Raw genomic sequence first — 8,505 nt, 5'->3', positions numbered from 1 at the left:
CTTTGAAAACTGCTTTTTTTTGTCTTGGTGTGTATGTGACTTCTGGTACTTCCGGAGCCAGCCTCAACCACTTGGTTGCGAATACCCTATTATTTTTTCTCCATATGTGGAAACACAGACAAACAATGGGCCACATGAACCATGTAGTTGAATGTTTAAGGGGGATGAAATTGGAATCAAAGTTGCTCCTAATGCTGTCATAATGGGAGATGTATCCACCAGTATGAGACTGTGAGGGCTGTGACAAAGAGTTTACAGTCGACTGTGTTCATAACTCAGCCAAACCCACAAAGTCCACGACCTGTGTAGTGCATGCCCCTAAGGAAATGAGCTCTTCAGCCCCAAAAAGTTTTTTTTTTTTTTAATTAAGCTGTTAACTTGTTAATTTTGCTGTAAAGACTGGCTTTTTAGACAGGGTGAGTATTTAGCATGCAGGGTTTTTGGAGCCAGCCTCAAGTGGACACTCATGGAACTGCAGTTTTTAACACTTCGGTTATCTTCATTCCTCAAGACCAGAAGTTGCTGATTAGGTAGGAGAGGCTTCACTGATGCTTTTTTTTTAAAAAAATACCAAAACTATATCAAAATAAAAGAAGGGAAATCAGAGTGTGAAAATCAAAGGATCACTTCTTTGGATTTGGAATAAAATGTCAGTCAGACACAGAGATCTGATGATTTCCTCACAGGTGGACATCTTCCTGTATATTTGTGAGGAGATGGGAACGCCAAGGCTGCTCAATGAGAAACAAAACCAACTGAGTAAACATGAAGCTGCACAGAGCTCAGAGTGTGTATTTACTCTGTCACATGAAAACGTTTAAGTTAATCACTACCGTCACTGTGAGCCAGTGTTGAAGTGAAATGAGTCCAAACATCAACACGCAGCTGATCCGCGGTGTAACCGCTCCCATATGAGTCTACGAGAACATTATCAAAAATGTAACATGTTTTTTATCTTTGATAAAAAGTTCTTTACATCAGAAATAGAGGGCCAGTCTGATCTGCGATAAAAAGTCAGATTCTTTGAGTGACTGATCAGCTCACAAACATGGTCAGCAGGTGATGAAGGAGCACGCAAGGCCTCCTCATCCATCACCTCCACTCCGCCCTGCAGCTCCACCTGACAGCTGCGGTCAAATAACGTTTAGCACAGGGACCCTGTGTTTGGGGGAGATTATTACTGTCACTGCTGTAATGGATTAGCTTGGACCAGCCCGGCTCAGCCAATGAGGGCCGAGGACGCGGCATTAGCATCGCTATCAGAGGACGGCCGGGCAGCAGCAGGTCTGTGATTGACAGACGGAGGAGGAGGCCAGCAGACACACAGCCGGTCTGAGAGCAAGCAGCCAACAGCCAATTATCTGAGAGAAACAGGGTCATTCATCATCCAGTTAGACACCCGTCCTCCCAAACAAAGAGACAGAGACACAGCGTCCAGACAGAGGCAGAGAGAGGGAGAAAGGGAGGAAGATACTCATGAGATCAGACGGAGTGAAATAAATCAGAGCAGGTTCACATGTAAAGCTCAGAGCAAACACACCAAACAAAGGAACAGGTGAAGAGTTTAATGCAACGACCAACAAAAACGGTGAGAACAAAGAGCTTTGTTTAATGCTAGCTAAAAAACAAAGAAAGGAAGATCAGTTCAATATATTTCAGCACAGTTTTAAGTCCACAGTAACATTTTTAAACAGTCTTACCAGTGTCTGTATTTGTGAAAAAATGACTGTAAGGAAATCTACCTCATGGTCTTGACTTTGAGTGCTGCTTCAGAGTAAGGCAGCCACGAGTCTGGAGGTTTCCACAATCCAATACAGAGCTCTGCTGTGCACAAAAAAACTATGTGTTCGGATATTTCCTCATGCACAGTCAGGCTATTCTTATTACCTGAGTTTATGCAGAAAAAAAACTGTACTTTTCTCGCTCGTAGCCAGAAACCTCCAGAGAAGAGTTTTAAAGGCGACATCAAAGAGCATTAAATCCACAGTTCCTCGGGTGTCTAAATTATGCCAATCAGTCACTCATTGTGCTCAAACATCCTTATGTCATCATCACAGATATTATGAAATCAAACCTCACCTGTTCCTCAGGTCACTCTTGATACCAAATGATCAGTGGTCAGTTTTCTGCACTGGTACATGCTGCATAAACATCAACAAACTCTGCTTCTGAACAAGGAAAATGTTCTCCATTAGGGCAAGGCAAGGAAAGGCAAGATTATTTATATAGCACATTTCAGCAAGGCAAATTAAAATGCTTTACAGAGAAAACAAATTAAAAGAAAACAATTAAAATTCAATTAAAAAGCAGATTAAAAATAATAAGATAAAAAAAAAAATAAAAAAAATAAAGTAAAATAAAATAAAATAAAACAACATAAAATTGAATAAAAAAATAAAAAAAATAAAACAATAATAATGAAAAATAGGGGAAAAAGGAGGAAAATATATCAGGATTATTTCATGCCAGGATCAGGATTTGGATTTTATCAGAATTTTTTTTTTTATATTCAGACTATTTTGACATAAAACAGCATTTTTTTTGCACCAAATATTTCTTATCTTGCATCCTGCATCCTGCACCATAATAAACACATTCATTTAAAGACACAAGCTGTGAGGGTTGTTGAGAATGCAGAGTTCTAGCTGTACAAAAGTAACCTCTACACAGTCCAGATGGACGTTTTTAGATATGCTTTGGTTTTGTTTGTGACACTGACAGAAAATGTAAATGTACACATCATTTGGGACATTATTAATTGCAGTGCCATAATTTATGCACTGTAGGATGAAAGCTGGGGGCTGGATAAAAACGGGCTTCAGGTCAGACTTCGGACATACCTGTCATTGAACTTCACAGCTTAAAAAATGTAACAAAATGTAATGTGATGTAATTAAAGTCTTGCTCACATACTTTAAGCCTTGGTTCCTCCAAGCAGCTATCTGCATCAGTGCTGCACTTGTAATGTAACCTCCCGTCACTGTCCCTGTTGTGTTCCCTGATCCTGGACTGCACACGTTGGAGTCATATCACAGACTGTCATCATCATAGCCGACCAAAAGTAGAAACTTTTGAAAACGGCCTCCTAAGTGGTTTTTCTCAGCAAAGCTGCTGAAACATGAGCTCTACTTCATCATCTGTCCAGACAAAGCTCCCAAGTCTCGCACATTTAGCATCCACTGTGTTCTGTTCCTTCTGTTCCTTCTTTCTCCCTCCTCTTTTTTGTTTATTAGCAGCTAGCTTGACTTCTTCTGGTCTGGAACAGGTAGTGGTCACGCGGGGGCGTGTCTTTATAGTTATATCACCATTTACAGTCCCTCAGCGTTTCCATAAAACACAGATTTTTTTTCTCTGCTTTTTTTGCGCTATAGAGTGAAACGTTGTTGTGTAACTGCCCCTTAGTTCAGTGGGTTTCAAAACAGTTTGGTCAAATCTGAATGATGTCCAAACATGGACAATGGTTTCAAGAAGGGTGTTGTCAACATGTGTCAGTATACTGTATTCAGTTTAAATTTTTTGCCCCCTCTCTTTTTGATTTGTTCAACAATATCATCATCGAATCAGATTTGATCTGCTAGGCGCCGCCCTGTTGGTAGTGGCTGCCTGTTGCAGCAACTCTCCCTTCTTTGTTCATTTCTTGTAACTTTTTAAAATATCTCTTTCGTCATCTTTGCATTTGGAGTGGATCATTACTTTGTATGGCTCATTTGTTGGTTGTGGACACCAAACTGGTTTCGTCTTCAGTGATATTTTTACTAATCTTGCTCCTGCTAATGCTGACTGGTGAAAGGCTTGATGTTTCCCCACAAGGTGATGAGAAGGAGGTGAGGACTACGTGCTGGTTCTCAGGTGTGAGCTAAGAAGTGACGACATCAACCTGTCCTTCCATCCATCGTTATTGGGAACGTAAGATCTATCTCCAATAAGATGGACAAGCTAGCCGTGCTAACCCAGCAACAGAGGGGATAACAGAGGGCAGAGTAGCATCATGCTATTCACAGACATGGCTAATGAAGCTAACACAGGACATGAATACTACATTGGAGAACTCCAGACAGGATCCAGGAGACAGAGATGGAGCATGACTGAAGAAGCTCAGTCCTGGACCCTGTGGAGGTGGAGGCTGGCTGAACTGGAGAAAGATGGACAAGCTTTCATCATCTATTTTCTTATGGACCTTTTTGCACTTTCTATACACTTTCTTACTTTTGTTTTCTTGATTGCTGCTGTGACTTCGATTTTGTTGTACTGATTTCTTTGAAAATAGAGTTCTATTCTATTCTATTGTTTTCTACCGTTTTGAAGCCAAAATTCCCCCATCTACCATTGGTAGCAGTTTGCAGCCAGAGTCTGTGCAGTAAAGCCTGTAAGGGATTCTGGGAGAATCTGAGTGGAGCTGGGTGACAAAAATAATATATATATTTTTTTTTTCTCGAGAGTCGAATCACTTCTTGACTCTACCTCCCTACATATTTTACAGTCCCCCCAAAAAATATGCAAGAACGGCAGCTGTCAATCATCGTTAAACGGGTTGTAAAGCCTTTTTTTTAACCTCTTATAATAACGAAAATGAAACTTTTCAGAAAAAAAGAGAACTTGAATACAAAGCAGCCAAATGATATCTTCAAATTATCACAATTGGACATGAGAAACATTTCTACGAGGAGTATTATTTTTTTAAAGTTTGACCACAGCCCATCTGGAATGACTGGAGAGCTGCATTTTTTGACTTGTACTGCAGCCAGCCACCAGGGGGAGCAGTTTTTGTGGCGATTTCACTTCTAGCTGAGCAAGATGACGTCCAGATTTTATTTTTTTATTTTTTTACAGTCTTCGGTTTTAACCCACAACTCTGTCTCTAACTGTCTGTTGTCTCAATAATTTGGCAGTATGATAAGCTTCTCTTCAGAGCTCCCCCTATAGGCCTGGAGCATACACACACACACTGTGACGACTGGATACACACCCTTTTTGTTTCCCAGGTATATTTCCTCACTCCTCTCTGTGTGTGGATCTGCAGCTTGTTTCTCCTGAGGGAGTGAATCTGCTGCGTTTGGTTGGTGACCTCATGTCACACTGTGGGCCACTGTACACGTATCATACAGGAGGGGCAGCTCATGTGAAAGTGCAGGTAGCAAAGAGTACCAGACAGTTTAGAATCAAGAAGGACGAATGAAGAGGAATTCCCTTTAAAGATGGGACAAAGCTGAGTCAGAAAATAAACACAGGTGTGTTTTATCCGTTCAGGTAAGCAGCTGTTTAGATTTCTATCAGATCTTCATTATTTAAACTCAGACGGTTTCTACACTGAACCAGATTAAAATGCAATTTAATTACCAGTGTGTGTGTGTGTGTGTGTGTGTGTGTGTGTGTGTGTGTGTGTGTGTGTGTGTGTGTGTGTGTGTGTGTGTGTGTGTGTGTGTGTGTGTGTTGCAGATATAAGTGGATGTGTCACAGGATGATGGATGATCAGGGAGTCTACCCCCCTTCATCCATCAGTGGAACTGTTTCTGTGCAGTGGAATGAAATCTTCAGCCTCCTCCTCCTCCTCTGCTCCATCACAGACCAGGACCAGCTCCTTGCAGCATGCACCAGTGCACTCCGCTCACAGAGGCAGCAGCTTCACCTTTAAGTAAAAACCTTAGATGTGATTTTTTTAAAGAATGCGCTGATTTCTCTCCTCATGCTGCTGTTTGTCCTCATCACACACTCTGATGTGAGGCTGCACGCTGTGTGTGTGTGTGGAGGGAGTGATGTGTGTGTCTGCTCTGGGTGTTGTTATGAGCAGGCATTGTCATGTTGTGTTGTGGGAACACACACACACACACACACACACACAGACCGTGGTCATCATTAATCTCAGTCAGCAGAACAGTCTGTGTGACCCGGCAGTGACAAATGCAGCGAGGGGGGTGGGGGGGGGTCGCAGCTCCCCAGCTTCATTTCCCGTTAATGTCACATCCATCACGACAGCCCCGGCCCGCCGCGCTGCCCGCCATGACACGGGTCAGGGGGGAGGGATTAATTGGAGGGACAAGGGCCAGTTTACAGAGAGGAGATGAGTGTGACCACAGGAAGAAACACAGAAAGAAGAAGATACACAAACCAGAAATATGTTCCTTGTAACTGATAAAACAAATTATGCGAATATTTTCTTCTGTCTTAAATGTCTTAAAATCTCTTAACTGGGTCATAAATTACATAAACATACCTTCACTGCTCTTTGTGTCGTCTTCAGGATCTATTCAGGCCTCAATGATCTGCTGCTGCCCCCTGCTGGTTCATCAGAGACATGATCCTCTGAGTGTTTTATTTATGTCACCTGTTTGTACAGAAGCACAGGTATAAACCAGAGTTTGAGGAGGTTTTTATGATTGAAACCTACATATATATCCACAACTTATAGAGATGTTCATCATCATCATCCTCATCATCCAGTGAGGCTGTTTGTGAATGAGGTTTGGCCCTTCTTTGATGGATTCAATCAGGCAGCTTCCCCCTTAGAGCTCCACACACACACACACACACACACACACACACACACACACACACACACACACACACATACACACACACACACACACACACACACACACACACACACACACACACACACACACACACACACACACACACACACACACACACACACACACACACAATAAGAAATGACTGTGTCATCATCATCAGCGTCATCATCAGCATCTTCATCATCATCAACATCCTCACAGAGAGACGGGTCCGTCATGTCCCCGAGCTGTGCAAAGGAGGCGGAGTTTGTTCAGAGACTTCACTTTGTGTTTGTCAGAGAGAGAAACACACACACACAGACAAACACACACACACACAGAGTGAAAGAAACATCTACTGATAATGATGATGAAACTACTGCTATTAAACCAGGTTGGCAGTAGATTGGCTGTGTTCAGTGATGCCATGTACTTCATCACAAACAATGTTCTGTGTAGCGTCACAATTTTTCTCCCCTTCGACAGAATGAAATATCCAAACAGAGGATAGTTATAAGACCTCTCTGACACATCAAGTCACTCCCACACTCTGTTTGGAGGGTTGGAAAAGGCCCCTGGTTTTTCCTGGTCAGCTCAATAGAGCAACCAGAGTTACCAGTGGACTCGACTCACTCAGCTGTGAATGGCTCACTTCAGGGGCGTTCTCCTCTGTTGGACTTACACATGTACAGGACAGCAGAGACATGTGAGACACCCCTGTGTCCACAAGAGGGCGCCAAAATACAAACACAAAGTATTACTCCCGTTTCAAAGTAAGAGGTTCAGTTTTAACTTGAAGGAGTTTAAATGTTGAATCATTGACATGAATGTTACACATATAATCTGTCTTTACGGTCTCCACTTGCACCGCTACGCTGATGATATCCAGCTTTACAACTGCCTCGCAGAAATTAGATCCTGGATGCAAGTGAAGTACCTCCAACTCAACCTGGATATCATTTTTGACTCACTTCTCACTCTGGAACGTCACATCGATCAACTCACCATGACTGCCCTCTTCAGACATAAAAAATATCAACCATCTCCATCCATCTCTCCTTTTCCGAAACCCTCATCCACGCTTTAATCACTTCCAGACTCAGTTACTACAATAGCATCTTCTCTAGCCTTCCTTCCAAATAACTCAACAAACTGCAACACATCCATAGCTCTCCGCCTGCCTGCTCACCCACACCTGCTCCCCAGACCACATCACCCCTGTTCTGCAAAAACTTCACTGGCTCCCCATCAAACATCGAATACAGTTTAAAATCCTCCTTCTCACCTACAAGGTCCCCCCAAAACCAGGCCCCTTTCTACCTTTCCAGCCTGCCTCAGCACTACACCCCCTTTTGCTGCATTTTTTGAAGATGTTGCTCAGATTTAAGCTTCTCGTTCTCAAGACCAAAAAAATAAAAATAAAAAAATAAAAAAATGAAATAAAAAAAAATCATGTGACCTGAACCATGGAAGTAATCCATTGTTTTAATCAGTTTGAATATATGAGATAACATTTTTTGTTGGTTCTGAATGTGTAAAGAACCAGACAAATGCAGATAGTGACTGATGGTTTGGTATAAATGTTCAAATAAAAAAAAAAAAAAAAGAAAAGAAAAGTGGAACACTAACTCAATCATTTCATGTCTTGTATTACCATATTTATATAATAGCTGAAATTAAGTTATAAAATTAAATTTCTGGGGTTAGCATGTCACCAACACTAACACTGCAGGGGTCATTCCAGGATTGGAGGACGTTTTATGTCCCACCCATAAAATTTTAAGTAAATCACCTAGAAAATACTGAAGCATGCAGTTGTTTTGCAAGTTTTACTTGTCCTAAGATTAAATCCAAAAATACTTGTCAAAAAGAATTTTTCCAAATATATAAAAAATGTACCAAATAAATCTGGAGAATAGAATTTAAAAACAAAACAAAAAAAAATCCTGTGTATCCTGTAACACAAACGCCCACGCTCATTGTATTTGTAAATCTT

This window comes from Halichoeres trimaculatus, unplaced genomic scaffold, assembly GCF_033239565.1.
Source record: "Halichoeres trimaculatus isolate MK-OKI-2021-1 unplaced genomic scaffold, fHalTri1.1 fHalTri1_scaffold_13, whole genome shotgun sequence".
NCBI lineage: Eukaryota > Metazoa > Chordata > Actinopteri > Labriformes > Labridae > Halichoeres > Halichoeres trimaculatus.
Note: the sequence above shows the minus strand (reverse complement) of the source record.